The sequence below is a fragment of the Pongo abelii genome, chromosome 6 (genome assembly GCF_028885655.2).
Source record: "Pongo abelii isolate AG06213 chromosome 6, NHGRI_mPonAbe1-v2.0_pri, whole genome shotgun sequence".
Classification (NCBI taxonomy): domain Eukaryota; kingdom Metazoa; phylum Chordata; class Mammalia; order Primates; family Hominidae; genus Pongo; species Pongo abelii.
In genome coordinates this window covers 154,547,771-154,563,374 of record NC_071991.2, presented here as the reverse complement: position 1 = coordinate 154,563,374, position 15,604 = coordinate 154,547,771, and the positions used below count along the sequence as shown (strand labels likewise).

General features: G+C 47.3%; 2 long non-coding RNA genes across 3 annotated transcripts; one reads left to right on the top strand and one right to left on the bottom strand.

The window, feature by feature from the left end:
- The first annotated feature begins 220 nt into the window (after positions 1 to 220).
- Positions 221 to 9,131, top strand: LOC129060540 (uncharacterized). Its single transcript, XR_008527358.1, has 2 exons — positions 221 to 404; positions 8,951 to 9,131. It is a non-coding gene; the product is annotated as an uncharacterized LOC129060540 (long non-coding RNA).
- LOC129060538 (uncharacterized) lies at positions 3,193 to 15,600 on the bottom strand. 2 transcript variants are annotated; one of them, XR_008527355.2, is made up of 5 exons: positions 14,456 to 15,600; positions 13,493 to 13,766; positions 12,222 to 12,404; positions 6,304 to 6,389; positions 3,193 to 3,584 (listed from the first exon to the last, which is right to left on the bottom strand). It is a non-coding gene; the product is annotated as an uncharacterized LOC129060538 (long non-coding RNA). The 2 variants fall into 2 exon arrangements; XR_008527356.2 differs by lacking the exons at positions 6,304 to 6,389; positions 12,222 to 12,404 and having other exon boundaries at positions 14,456 to 15,542.
- Between the last annotated feature and the right edge of the window lie 4 nt (positions 15,601 to 15,604).

Genomic DNA, 15,604 nt, shown 5'->3' with positions numbered 1-15,604 from the left:
TTCGCGCCTCGTCACCCAGTCGCGCCTCATCATCCAGCGCGCGCCTCGTCACCCAATCGCGCCTCGTCACCCAGCGCGCGCCTCGTCGTCACCCAATCGTGCCCCGTCACCCATTCGCGCCTCGTCACCCAGCGCGCCCCGTCACCCAATCGCGCCTCATCACCCATTCGCGCCTCGTCACCCAATCGCGCCTCGTCACCCATTTGTGCCTCGTCACCCATTTGTGCCTCGTCACCCAGTCGCGCCCCGTCACCCAATCGTGCCCCGTCACCCAGTCGCGTGGGAAAGAGTCCTATTTCCACAGTCCTGGGTAAAGGGGCTCGGAGTGGGGAAATGGGAGGCTCTGCCACCTGGCTGGACAGGAGAGGAATGCAAACATGAACCAGCGCATTGATGATGCTGAGGTCGGTTTGTGGGGTGCAGGTGACACACACGAGGAGTGCCGGGCATAAGGAGACCTGCGTGAGACATGCGGCTGGCGAGGTGGCCAGGGCCAGGCGTGAAAGCTCTGCCGATCCGGGAGTGTTTTGTGTTTGTTCTGGGAGCAGCAGGAAGCATGGCCATGTTTTGGGTGGGGCGTGGGTGAGGGTGGAGAGGGACAGTAACGGCTTTGCATTTTCAGCAGGCCACCCTGCAGCCTGCAGGACTTTGCAATCCAGATGGGTGGACAGAAGGCTGTTGTATCCCAGAACTTCCCCCAGCCTGGAAAAAAGTAGCTACTTGGGGCTCTGATTAGAACAGCTCTTTAAAAACAATAGCCCAGGCCGGGCTCGGTGGCTCATGTCTGTAATCCCAACACTTTGGGAGGCTGAGACGAGAGGATGACTTGAGCCCAGGAGTTGGAGACCAGCCTTGGCAACCCTGGCAAAACCCCATCTCTAAAAAATTACAACAATTAACCAGGTGTGGTGGCACATGCCTGTGGTCCCAGCTACTGGGGAGACTGAGTTGGGAGGATCACTTGAGCCCAGAAGGCAAAGGTTGCAGTGAGCCGAGATTGTGCCACTATACTCCAGCCTGGGCAACAGAGTGAGACGCTGTCTCAAAAAAAAAAAATAGCTCAAATGATCTATTAAAAGTAATTAAAAGTAATATGATATACGATTTAAAGTATGACTTGTGGCCAGGCATAGTGGCTCATGCCTGTAATCCCAGCAATTGGGGAGGCCAAGGTGGGCGAATCACTTGAGGTTAGGGGTTCAAGACCAGCCTGGCCAATATGGTGAAACCCCGACTCTACTAAAAGTACAAAAATTAGCTGGGCGTGGTGGCGCATGCCTGTAATCCCAGCTACTGGGGAGCCTGAGGTGGGAGAATCGCTTGAACCTGGGAGATGGAGGTTGTAGCAAGTTGAGATCGCGCCACTGCACTCCAGCCTGGGCGACAGAGTGAGACTCTGTCTCTAATAATAATAATAATAATAATAATAATAATAATAATAATGTGTAACTTTTGACTCAGGTTCACAATTTTTTTGTTTTAATGCATCAGTTTATTGGTCAATTACCTTAACATATTGAGTTTTTTTCTGGTTGCAAACATAATTCGTGATTATTATAAAAATTGAAATGTTACAATTATGTATATAAAATGTAGAGGGAAAAGTCCACCATAAGTTCTTCCTTCCAGAAATGCATATCTTTCTGGATATGTGATGCGTATATTAACTTGCATTATGATTTTTTAAACCCAAAATAGGATATACTGTTTCTCATGTTCCCGCTTGCTTTTGGTCATCTGGGTCCTGGCTACCTGGCGCAGGGGCCCCAGGGTGGCAGCAGCCGTGCACCTGCAGGCTATGAGAAGTGCAGCCCCTCAAGCCCTCCCCAGACCCTGAGGCAGAATCTACATTCTCACAGCCTCCCTGGATGATTCGCTTGCACACTGCAGTCCGAAAGTCTGGATCCCTAACTCTTTTCAGTGGCTTTATGGGTGTGATTTATGTAACCAATCCGGTAATGGTGAATATTTGATTGTTTTCTTTTAGCAACATACTTTTTTTTTTTTTTTGTACTATTACAAAATGCTATAGTAGGCCAGGTGCAGTGGCTCATGCCTGTAATCCCAGCACTTTGGGAGGCTGAGGCGGGTGGGTCACCTGAGGTCAGGAGTTCGAGATCAGCCTGGCCAACATGGTGCAAACCCGTCTCCACTAAAAATACAAAACTTAGCTGGGCGTGGTCACGCAGGCCTGTAGTTCCAGCTACTAGAGAGGCTGAGGCAGGAGAATAGCTTGAACCTGGGAGGCGGAGGTTGCTGTGAGGCGAGACTGTGCTGCTGCACGCCAGCCTGGGTGACAGAGCGAGACTCCATCTAAAAAAAATGCTATAGTAAACTTCCCTTTGTGTATTTTGCAGGGTTGTGCAAATTTCACAAGAATTTCCTTCTAGAAATTGCTTAGGGAAAGGTAGGAATATTATTTTTAAATTTAACAGATAATGCCAAATTTCCAACCCAAAAGCTGTGGCGGTTTGCACTCCCAGGGAGAGTGAGCACCCATCCCCCACACCCTCCCTGTACCGAGTGGTCTCAGGCAGTTTCATCTTTTCCCACTAACATGAGGCCAGCCTCCTGGAGAGGGGAGAAGCCCTGACTCCCCCTTCCCCAAGTCCCCAGACTTCCCCTTCTTCGACTTCCCATTCCCCTCCTCAAATTATTCACTGGCTCCGTGTGTACCTGGAGTGCCGGGTTCCTTCATGCTTGGCCTTTAAGGCCATTCCCAACTCCTCCCCCCGCACCCAACACACACATTGACTACTTCTTTTTAATTTTTTTTTAAGAGACAGGGTCTCACCATGTTGCCCAAGCTGGCCTCAAACTCCTGGGCTCAAGTCTCCCCAGTAGCTGGAACCCCATGCTGCCACAGGGCAGCACTTACATTGGCGCCTTACCTGCCCTCTGGCTGGCACCCTCTCCGCCCTCTGCCTCTGCTCTGCTGGGTGATGGATTCCCTGCTTCCCGAGGCAAGGGGCCTCCTCTGTCCTCCGCTCCTGTGCCTGGTGCCTTGATGGGTAACCCTGACAATACGGAACTCTCTGTGCTCACCTCTGTCTCCCACACGAGACTTTGAGTCTAGCCCTCCGATTCCTATTCAACTGACTACAGTTCACATTTCTACCCCAGGGCCTATTTAAACTCCTGGCACGCAGTCAGCACTCAGATGTTTGACAGGCAAGTGAGCAAACGAATGAATGAATGAGTAAGTGCCTTAGAACACTCAAGGCAGATACATGTAGGCAGAAATGAACTTTCAGAGGCCGCCATAGCCTCAGTCATTTCCTTTTGCAATATTAATTGTCTATGGAATGGCTGAGCCAAGAACTGAAAGGTTCAGGTTCCTCTCTCCGGAGTTTGGACGGCACCAAGCTGTGGCAGTAGGGTCGTATTCAACACAGAGAAGGCCATTTCTGTGGGAGATGCTTCCAGTGAAACTTTGGAGTCTGGGCTGAGCTTGTTGACAAGGGTCTTGAGCCTGTTGTTTATTAGAGTTTGGCTGCAGGGTTAGCTCTTCCTCCGACATGGTTCATCCCATTCATCAGATGAGTAAGGAGTTGTCCCCGGACCATAGACCTGCGCTGACATCTCTTGCACAGTAAAGAAAAGGAAAAATTCATAGTTGTATGTTGTGGTTTTCAGTATCTTTAGTTTACAAGCCAACTGTTTATCACATTAGGACATTGATCTATAAATAAATTTGAAAGCAGTGATACATCTGGGCCTTCGCGGGCCTCCAGTTGAGGCAATGATCTATAAATATATTTGTCTGTGTCGTTGATCTTTTATTATTAATGTTGTGGCAATCTCACCCTGATTACCAAAGTCTTTGCAAAACCTTTGTTCCCTGACCAGGCCTCGTTGGCCAGTTCTTACGCATTTGACTAACAAAGTTACATCCAGTACTGGCTGTATTTCAGACGCATCGTTCATTTTCACTAGCTCTTCCTGTTCTTTCTATCCACTTTCCTCCTTTTGAGTAAATTTTTCTGTTTTCTAGAGGTGCCCCCCTCATTTGTAGCAAATGTTACCAAATGCCCTCAAATTAAGAATTGCTACATTTTTGACGTTTATATACTTTACCTTCTTGATAGAAGTTATGCCTATTGGGGCAGGGCGTTGTAGCTCATGCCTATAATCCCAGCACTTTGGGAGGCCGAGGTGGGAGGATCACTTGAGCCCAGGAGTTTGAGATAAGCCTGGGCAACATAGTGAGACCCCATCTGTACAAAAAATACAAAAATTACCCGGGTGTGGTGGCATGGGCCTGTACTCCCAGCTACTCGGGGAGGCTGAGGTGGGAGGATCCATTGAGCCTAGAAAGTGGAGGCTGCAGTGAGCCGAGATCACACCACTGTACTCCAGCCTGGATAACAGAGCAAGACCCTGCCTCAGGAAAAAAAAAAAAAAATTATGCCTATTTTGTTAGTTGTGTAAGACTTCTCATTATTTTTTTGTGACTTTCTTTGTTTTTGTTGTGTCTATGCCAGGCAGTTTTGTACTCTCGCAGGGTAATCTTACCTGGAGGTGGTTTCCCATTCACATTCTTGCTTGAGAAGATTCACCCTAATGCCTTGTACTTGCTGCCGGGTTAGCCAACATTGGACCGAGGGTGTCTGCTGCTTTTACAGGACTTATAAAACTCTGTCTTTTGGCTGGGCACAGTGGCTCATGCCTGTAATCCCAGCACTTGGGGAGGCCGAGGTGGGAGGATCACTTGAGGCCAAGAATTTGAGACCAACCTGGCCAACATAGTAAAACCCATCTCCACTAAAAATAGAAAAAAATTAGCTGGGTGTGGTTGCTCCTGCCTATAATCCCAGCTACTTGGGAGGCTGAGGCATGAGAAGGCATGAGAATGGCTTGAACCTGGGAGGTGGAGGTTGTGATGAGCTGAGATCGCACCACCGCACTCCAGCCTGGGCAACAGAGCAAGACCTTACCTCAAAAAAAAAACAAAACAACAACAAAAAAATTCTATCTTTCTATGCGGCTATGTTACTCAGGCCTAGAGCAAACTAATAGAACTTGAATGTAGCTTTTTCAAATTGTATAAGACACTACTTAGTATCATCACTGGCTAAAGTCACCTCCCCTTTAATATTACTCAGATCAGAAACTAAGTCCAAACATGGTTCTCTCCATACGGAAATCCTGTCAATGCAACATCCAGGTGTATTTTATGTTTTCTAGATGGAAAAAGTTTTTTCTTATTATGAAAAGTTCAAAATAGACCAGGCATGATGGCTCATGCTTGTAATCCCAGCACTTCGGGAGACAGAGGCAGGAGGATCACTTGAGCCCAGGAGGTAGTGGCTGTGGTGAGCTGCGATTGCACGCCACTGCCCGCCAACCTGGCCAACGGAGCAAGACCCTGTCTCAAAAGAAAGAAAAAAACAGTTCAAAATAAAAATTGCAGACCATTTAAAAAGTTTGAAAGAGAGGCCATGAAGATGCTTCTGTGGGTGCTTCCTTGTTTCCGGCTGTGTGCGCCTGTGATGCCCAGAGCAAAGGTCTTTCTCTCTGGGTCCCAGGGGGCCAGTGGGGCCAGTCCCGGAACAGCACAACTGGGCATTGAGGATCCACAGTCTAGCTTCTTCCCCTCCTCCAGGCCTGGCCCACTCTGAGGGCTGCTGCCCGCGGGGTGGCCTCGCCCTTCCACCTCCGCTGCAGGCTTTACCTCCCTGTCTCACACCAGCTCAGTGCAGGGCTTCTCAGTTCCACTCCCAGCTAGGTGACTCGCAGGAACATCTTTGTCTCTGTGTGCAAAAGAATCTGACTTATGGCAGCTAACAAACAAAACAGCCAAACTCTAATAATAACCAGTGGCTACTCAGAAGCAAAAGCCATGTGGAGTTCTCACTTTGTCTTTCTTTCTTTTTTTTTTCGAGATTGAGTCTTGCTCTGTCGCCCAGGCTGGAGTGCAGTGGTGTGATCTTGGCTCACTGCAACCTCGGCTTCCTGGGTTCAAGCAATTCTCCTGCTTCAGCCTCCTGAGTAGCTGGGATTACAGACGCATGCCACCACACCCAGCTGATTTTTGTATTTTTAGTAGAGAGAGGGTTTCACCACGTTGGCCAGGCTGGTCTCAAACTCCTGACGTCAGGTGATCCACCTGCTTTGGCCTCCTAAAGTGCTGAAGTGTTGGGATTACAGGAGTGAGCCACCGCGCCTGGCCCTCTCTCTTTCTGAAACCAAGCTGGATTTCTTCTCCTCGGCCTAAGGTTCTTTCTTCAACACACACAGTTTTGGAGAAACAAAGGGGAGGAGGGAATCATCCTCCATTCTTACTATCTTACTTCTTCTTACCTCAGTGCCCAGGAGGGTGGCTGGTGTGAAGGTGGCAGCTCCCTGAGGATTCCTGCCTTGTGAGGTTGGGAGGCAGGAGTCATGCCCTGAACGCAGAGAGAGGAATTCACCAGAGGAAAGGGCTGGGTGCCAGATGACATTGCTGCGGGCTTCATGAGGCTCATTCTCCACCCCTTCAGCCCTGGCCTCCCAGTGCAGAGTCCACACCTGTGCCCACCACCACCAGCACAGCCTCCCCAGCCTGGCTCCCGCCCTTGCCACGTGGCCAACGCTTTCTCACACAGCAACCTGGCCGAATCCCACCTCCCTTTTGAAATTGCCCTGGAATCTTGGGCCGGGCGCGGTGGCTCACACCTGTAATCCCAGCACTTTGGGAGGCTGAGGTGGGTGGATCATGAGGCCAGGAGATCGAGACCAGCCTGGCCAACATGGCGAAACCCTGTCTCTATTAAAAATACAAAAATTAGCCGGACATGGTAGCGGGCGCCTATAATCCCAGCTACTTGGGAGGCTGAGGCAGGAGAATCACTTGAACCTGGGAGGTGGAGGTTGCAGTGAGCCGAGCTGGTGCCATTGCACTCCAGCCTGGGCAACAAGAGCAAAACGCTATCTGAAAAAAAAAAAAAAAAAAATTGCTCTGAAGAAAATTGCCCTGGAGTCTTTTCTTCCTCATTCTCGATCTCCCAAAGCTTGGAAATTATCTTTTCAGGGCCTGGCATAAGGGCCTTTAGAAAACACGCGGTTGTCCATTGATTGGAGATGTTTTAAATTTGTACAAAAGGCCAGGAGCGGTGGCTCATGCCTGTAATCCCAGCACTTTGGGAGGCCAAGGTGGGCAGATTGTCTGAGGTCAGGAGTTTGAGACCAGCCTGGCCAAAATGGTGAAACCCCATCTCTACTAAAAGTACAAAAATTAGCCAGGCATGGTGATGGGTGCCTGTAATCCCAGCTACTTGGGAGGCTGAGGCTCGAGAATCGCTTGAACCCGGGAGGTGGAGGTTGCAGTGAGCCAAGATCCCACCACTGCACTCCAGCCTGGGTGACAGAGCAAGACTTAGTCTCAAAAAAAAAAAAAAAAAAAAAAAAAGTAAAAAAATTGCCCAAGTTGGGGATGTCAAGGTTCACATGGGAAATTGTGTCTATTTTTCATTTTAATTATTTGCATTGCAACATCGTAAATTTTGGGGAAGAAGTTTAACAGGTCCTTTAAAAACATTATTTACGTGCACTACCATGTTTAGTGTTGTACAGTCTGTTGTCTTGTACTAACCATATTTAGCACATAATGAACTCGGATAGATTTTAATTGTTCTGTGTCAGTCATAATAAGGATATAACATTTATTGTGTGTTTACCATAAGACAAGCACTATCCTAAGCTTCAAAAAAAATCCACTCATTCAATGCATCCCAAATCCCAGAAGGCAGCAATTGGTGTGGCATAGAAGTAGAGTTGCAGATTCTGCAAATGGTAGACTCAGTAAGTGCCCACCTACCCAGGAATGCAGTGTGCAGCAAAGGCTGTTGTGTGGCTTGGGACACATCAGTTTCCTCCCCCATGAAATGAGGGTGTTGGCTGAATTGCCCACCTGTGGAGCTAGGGCTAAAGGGAGCCATCTGTAAGAGCTTCATGTAACACGAGTGGTGTCAGTTATGCTGGTTACAAAAGGGCCTCTTTAAAAATACATATTTGAGGTTGAATGATGAAGAATAATTAAAGTAAAACTAAAAATATATATCATTGTATTCATCCAGCAAGGCTGTTTGTTACTATTAAGTACTGTCCTTATGTGGGCTTCTGTAATATTTAAACTGCATTTGAAGCCAGGCATTGTGGCACGGGCTTGTAGTGCCAGCTACTCAGGAGGCTGAGACGGAGGGATCACTTGAGCCCAGGAGTCTGAGGCTACAGTGAGCTATGATCACACCTCTGCACTCCAGCCTAGGTGACAGAGAGATACCCTGTCTCTAAAAAAAAACAGGAAGAAATAGGCCAGGCGCTGTGGCTCACGCCTGTAATCCCAGCACTTTGGGAGGCCGAGGTGGGCAGATCACCTGAGGTCAGTAGTTCCAGACCAGCCTGGCCAACATGGTGAAACCCCGTCTCTACTAAAAATACAAAAATTAGCTGGGCATGGTGGTGGGCGCCTGTAATCCCCAGCTAGTCGGGAGGCTGATGTGGGAGAATCTCTTGAACCTGGGAGGTGGAGGTTGCAGTGAGCTGAAATTGTGCCATTACACTCCAGCCTGGGCAATAGAGTGAGACTCCGTCTCAAAAAAAAAATTAAGAAATAAAGAATAAAAATAAAAATAAACTGCATTGGAAACACACACAAAAAGACAGAAATAATAACTTCCCAAAGAAAAGCAACATTCATCACCTGACAGGCGATTTTGTTAGAGGTTGGATCTGCCGTGGGGACCTGGGAGTAAGTGGACAGAACACGGTGCTTTTCTCATCAGAAGAGAGTAGATCTTTAGCAGCAGTCATGTGGTGCTGAACACTAGCTTTTAAATTAGCTGCATTTTAAATAATATGGCTTAAAAATACACAACAATAAATCAGGAGATCATTGTAAATCACAGTCTCACATTACCAAGCTTCGTCTCTTCCTGGTGCAATGTATGATTAATCTTTCTGTTGCCAGGAAAGCGATGCTTCCTGTTGGAGAGATTGAGTGTGGATCTGAAAGTTCCCTCACCTTGGGTTCACTTGTTAGCACGGCTCCTGACCCAGCTGTCTGCTGCCTGTCTGAGGACCATGGAAACCTGCTGTCTTTCAGAGTGAAATTCTTATTGACATTCAAAGAGTAAACATCTACCAAGATACATTTGCTTATTTTGTCTTCTTCCTGGTGAGTTGGAAATACCTGGATTTTCGCCATAATAGAGGCATTTCTCAATGACAGACACTGTACCATCACTAGATAGCAAGTTTTAACCCCCATACTGAGGAGTAAAATCTCCAGCATCTGCCTCTCTGGGGTTGGCTCTCAGGCAGTGGTAATTATCAGGATTTTATCCTAGAAAACAAGACAAGTCTAACACACCGTTTCTCAATTAAGTTTCCTGAAAACCAATTTATTCTATTTGAGTAAATTATATATTTGATACTAAAATTACAGAAACATTTTACTGTTTAACTAGCGTACACTCATGGGTGCTTTGCAGAACAGCTGGTTGGGAATACTTATTGTAGAACTTTTCACAGCATTTATTGATCTGTCTGGCAAATGAATCCCTAGACAGGAACTGTCTATGGGTGACATTTTACGACCCCAATATAGATCCAAAGCTTTTAATGTACTTTTCGCCTTTATCATAATGTCACCAAGAAAATCAGAGTGGGTAGGAATAGCCTTCTGACATCAAATGGCATGTTTAACTATGTTAAGATGGCTCTGACCTACTCAGCCTATACATCTAAAGATTTTGGAATGGTTCTTTGCCAGTCTGGTCCTATGGCCTCTAAAATTAAATAAGCAAGAGATGATCCTCCATCTTGATGATACAGGACCATGGCTGAGTTCTCAGCAGGCCTCAAAGAGCAACTAAACCTACCGGTCAACCATTGTCAACAGAAACAGCAAAGTATTAGTGATGCCAACCAACATCAAAATAGGTATTCTTGTCAGACCAATCCTGACATCTAAATTGATCATACAAAACAACCCTGTTTAAGGGCTGAACTGATGATGTTGGTAATGTCAAGAAGTACTGGCCAGGCGAGGTGGCACACGCCTGTAATCCAAGCACTTTGGGAGGCTGAGGTAGGAGGATTGCTTGAGGTCAGGTTACTTCGAAGCTACACTTAATGGGTTTATATTTTGAAGGGTGCCAGATAGAAAACCAAAAAACTAGTTTGCTTCTCAAGAACTTAAAACAGGGCTTTTGCTTTTAAAGTTATTAAACCTTCTCATGGATGTGGACAGCATTGTGATGGAGCACAAACTGATTGTTGTTTTGTTTTGTTTGAGATGGAGTTTTGCTCTTGTCACCCAGGCTGGAGTGCATTGGCATGATCTCCACTCACTGCAACCTCCTTCTCCCAGGTTCAAGCGATTCTCCTGCCTCAACCTACCGAGTAGCTGGGATTACAGGCACCTGCCATCATGCCCGGCTAATTTTTATATTTTTAGTAGAAATGGGGTTTCACCATGTTGACCAGGCTGGTCTCAAACTCCTCACCTCAGGTGATCTTCCTGCCTTGGCCTTCCAAAGGGCTAGGATTACAGGCATGAGCCACTGCACCCAGCCCGTTTTCTTTTTTTGGAGTACAATTGTTCTGATAGTGGCTGTGGTTCCACGTATCTGTACAAGTGTTAAAATTCATAGAACTGTCATCTAAAAAAGTCATTTTTAACTGTATGATGTTTTACAGATAAAACTTTAAAAATGCATTTAGGCTGGGTGCGGTGGCTCACATCTGTAATCCCAGCACTTCCCACTGGGAGAAGGGGAGGAAGACGGCCCTGTCCCTGCAGGATCGTGGTCCAGGAATCGGAATGAGCTCCCGGGTCTCTATTGGCTGATTCTGTTCATGCCCCTGGGGGTTAATTAAGCATCCAAGTTGAGATGTCAGATAAACAGTGGAATACAGTGTGTATTTCAGGGGCTTGGCTTGGGCTGGAGATGAAGTCATCAGCAGGTAGATGACATTTAAAACCCTGAGCAGGAATAAGCTCCCTGTGAGAGGGAGGGCAGACAGAAAACCCGCCGGGGGAGCCTTGAGGCACTGGGAGCCTTGAGATCACGGGGTGAGGAGGAACCAGGGGTGAGGAGGAACTGTGGTTGGGGAATGCCCAGAAACCATCCTCAGGCTGTTCAACTTTGCAGAATTTCCTCTCTTCGAGCAGCAGCAGTCACACCGATAGCTGCTATTTGTTGAGCCTTCTCCATGTGCCAGGCAGGGGTGAGAGCCTCCATGATGTTCTCATTTGCTCCTCCCAACCATGGTCTGCGATGGATGTCACTGTGCCCCCTGCACAGGTGAGACAGCCAACACTTTGCCCACGTTCTGGAGCAGAGCAGTGGGGTCTGAACTCTGATCTTTTTCTTCTCTTGCCCAAATTCCTATCTAAGGGGCCTGGGGAGTCCACACTATAAACCGTAGTCTTACTGGAAGGATTTTATTTAACCCTATATAATGTGGCTCACTTTCCAGCTGACTCTGGCATAACCTCACATGACAGATAAGGAAGGAAATCAAAATATTTTCACCCAAATATGCTTCCTTGCCAGATCTTGAAATAGCCCTGCAAAGTTGTCTCTTGTGGGGAAAATCCATTCTGTAGAGAACCCCTTTCTGATTTCCAGACCTTTTTCCTGATCCAGGAGACAATCAACTAACAGTCTGACACCTTTTTATGTCCGATGAGAAACATTTACAGTCTATTCTCCCCCTGAAGCCTGCTACCTGCGAAGTAAGAACCTTGGCCTCCACAATCCCGTATCTTTTTTTTTTTTTTTTGAGATGGAGTCTTGCTCTGTCGCCTGGGCTGGAGTGCAGCGACGCAATCTCGACTCACTGCAAGCTCTGCCTCCTGGGTTTAAGCGATTCTCCTGCCTCAGCCTCCTGAGTAGTTGGGACTACAGGCGTGTGCCACCATGCCCGGCTAGTTTTTGTATTTTTAGTGGAGACAGGGTTTCACCATGTTAGCCAGGATGGTCTTGATCTCCTGACCTCGTGATCCGCCTGCCTCGACCTCCCAAAGTGCTGGGATTACAGGTGTGAGCCACTGCACCCCTGGCACACAATCCCGTATCTTAATCCAGATATTCCTTTCTATTGATTCCAGGTCTTTAGATAATAACTCAAACAACTGCCCATCAGAAAATCTTTGAATCCACCTAGGACCTGGAAGCCCATGCCCCTTCCAATTGTCCCAGCTTTCCAAACCGAACCAATGTACATCTTACATGTATTGGCTGATGTCTTATGTCTCCCTAAAATGTGCAAAGCCAAGCTGTAGCCCAACCACCTTGGACATATGTTCTCAGGATCTCCGGAGGGCTGTGGTCTGGGTCACGGTGTTAGTGGCAGCAGGCCTGTATGGGTCTGCAGCAACCTCAATTCTTTCCTCCTCAGAAGAAAGAATTCAGCTGAGGGGCATAAAGCAGAGTGAGAGATTCAGGCAAATTTTAGAGCAGGAGTGAAAGTTTGTTTAAACACTTAGAGCAGGAACACAAGGAAAGAAAGTATGCTTGGAAGAGGGCCAAGTGGGCGACTCGAGAGATCAAGTCCACAGCCTTTGATTTAGGGCCAGGGGTCTTGGATCCCTTCTCCCCTGATTCTTCCCGTGGGGTGGGCTGTCCACATGTACAGTGGCCTGCCAGCACTTGGTAGGGGCTGCATGCACAGTGTGTTTACTGGAGTTGTACACATGCTCCCTCGAGGCATTCTTCCCTTACCAGCCCAGTGTTCCTAGAGGAAGGTCATCCTCCAGCCCAGTGTTCCTAGAGGAAGGTCATCCTCCAGCCCAGTGTTCCTAGAGGAACATCATCCTCCAGGTTTGCCTCTTAGTGCACGTGCTTGAGCCACTTGCCCAGCTCCTGAGATCTTATCAGGAAGCGGCTGATCACCAGTTGCAGGTGTTTCTGTCTATTGTGGGGGCTGCTTTTCCTTGGTGCCAGCTGCAACTAATTATTTTAGAGAGGCAGTTAACAGCCACCTGACCATCACCTGATGGTCGCCTGACACTTCTGGCTGGAGGGGGGCCCTCTCCTGTCTGCTCATGTCTGACTTGCTACCAACTGTAAGAATTGGTCGCTCATATTTGGCTCACAGGAAATCTCTTCAAATATTTTAGAGTTTGACTCTCTTCATTGACAGTAGTCAGGGGTGGAGGACGCCTCCAGGCGCAGCTCAGACGTGGACAGGCCCACAGCGCTGCGCTCCCAGGATCGGGCCCGAGTGGGCGACAAGAGCGAGACTCCATCTCAGAAAAAAAAAAAAAAAAAAAAGAAAGTCCATAAACACATATTTTACAAGCCAGTTACACTTTTATGAGAGTCCGTGATTACCTTTATAATGACTCAAAGCTGGGGGCATGGAGAAGCTGTGCTCTGTGTTTCCACAGAGCTGTGGATGGGTTTTGCTTTGGGGTGATCAGGACAGCAGTCAGCCATTTCTCTGGGGACCCCTTCATGCCAGAATGCTGAGCAAATGAGAACTGATGACATGTACTCACCATTGTTTTTCCTGTAACCATATATATCCATTTGCATCTGTTCTGTTTTGCAACATGTAGATCTGCCTCATTCCTATGAAAGTTGTAAAATCTTCCATCACATGGTTGCATGAGATGTGTTTTTGACCAGCTTCTCTTTAATAGCAATGAGTAGCAACTCATGAGCTGAGCGCTTGAATTCCTCTCTCTCGCTGGCTAGCCTTTTCTTCAGTTGGGTATCAACATTAAGCTTATCCCAGAGGTCAGCGTTTCAGATGGTGAATATCTCTGAGCCCTATGATATAAACCTGCCATGAGGAGTTGTCACTTGGTTTACTGCAAGGCCTTTGTGAGCCATAGGTTAATATATTAATGAAGACTGTGGCTGTTACCCTACATTAAATAATGACAGCAAATGATTGGAAGAAAAACATCCTTATGTTCCCCTGCAGAGTGTGAGATTGATGAGAATGGATTACCCTGCCAAGGGAACTCAAAAATATTACAACCTTTTATTCCTCTGCAGCTTGGACGAGTGTGTATTCATTTCTACGCTATTACAGAAAAACCTCTTACAACGATTCTGAGCTAAAGACACATTAAATCACCACTTTAATTATATCGAAACAGTACTCTGAGATTCTATCACTAATCTAGTTTAATCTTGGCATCTCAAGCTCATCTAATATTTTATTTCTATTCAGGTCATATTAGTCAATTGGGCATTAGCAGCAGTACTTATTTATCTTATCAGTTTATTTTTGGTAAAGTAGTAAATTATGATAGAATTACAATAATTCCTCAGCTTATATACATCTCACAATCACATACAAGCTTGGCATTTTAAAATGTGGCCTCAGTTCAATATTAACACTTTCATGGTTGTCTCTTCCACTTTTCCGAAGATTTAAGTGGCTTGGAATATTCTGGATGTGATTTTTCTCTCTGAAACGCTGCTGTTTAGCATTTTATTTGTGGCATTACCTCTATGTGCAAACAGCTACAGAGCGAGCCATGTACAGTAGGCCAATGAGCTTGAAATCCAGGAAGAAAAGGTAGTGGGGGTGGGGTTGGAGGAGTTGGACCCCCAACTACTGACAGGTTTCACCAGGATGGTCTGAGGGAGGCCAGTGGGGCCCAGAGGCTGTGGAGACCCAAGGTGCTTTGCTAATGTCCTCAGAATAGAGTTTCTATTTCAGCAGAAGACCTAACACAAGTGAGTTCAGGGACAGATGCACAATAGCCAGGTTCACGGAAGCAGTGATGAGCACACAATGTTGGTTTATTACATACAGTGGAATGGTCAGAGGGACAAGGTGGTTGGGTCTCATCCAAGACCAGCCCCTGTGTTGCTGTATGCAGGTCTCTTTATTTTGTTGATTTTTTTTTTTTAAGAGTCAGTGTCTCCTCTGTTGCCCAGGCTGGTGTGCAGTGGTGTGATCACAGCTCTCTGCAGCCTTGAACTCCTGGGCTCAAGCAATCCTCCCTCATAAGCCTCCTGAGTGACTGGGACCACAGGCAGATGCCACCACGCCTGGCTTGTGTGCAGGTGTCTGTGGGAAGCTTGCCCACAAGGCCTTGCCAGGGGCCCCACAGTGCCTGCGTCCACCACCTGCAGCCTCTGGCTCTCCTGTCCCCATAGGATGAACCATGAGGGCGGGCTCTAAGTAAGACCTGGAGTCCATGGGTAAGCCTGTAGCATGTGGGCAGCGCCTGGGCAGCATTTTCTCTAAGCTTTTATTGACTATAAACCCCTTTTGGGTTCACAATGCATTGATTATTTAGATACAGTAACATATTCAATTAGTTTATAGTTACCTGTTCCAGAGGATTCCTTCATCTCCTCCACCTGGCCTGGGTAATGCAAACCAGAAGGACTCATGAGCAGACATAGACTCACTGCACAGCCAGAGACCACCCCCTGCACTCCCAAACCTCTGTCACCCAGCCTGGAGTGCAGTGGCGTGATCTCAGCTCACTGCAACCTCTACCTCCCGGGTTCAAGCGATTCTCCTGCCTCAGCCCCCCAAGTAGCTGGGATTATAGGTGCCTGCCACAACGCCCAGCTAATTTTTGTATTTTTAGTAGAGACGGGGTTTCACCATGTTGGTCAGGCTGGTCTTGAACTCCTGA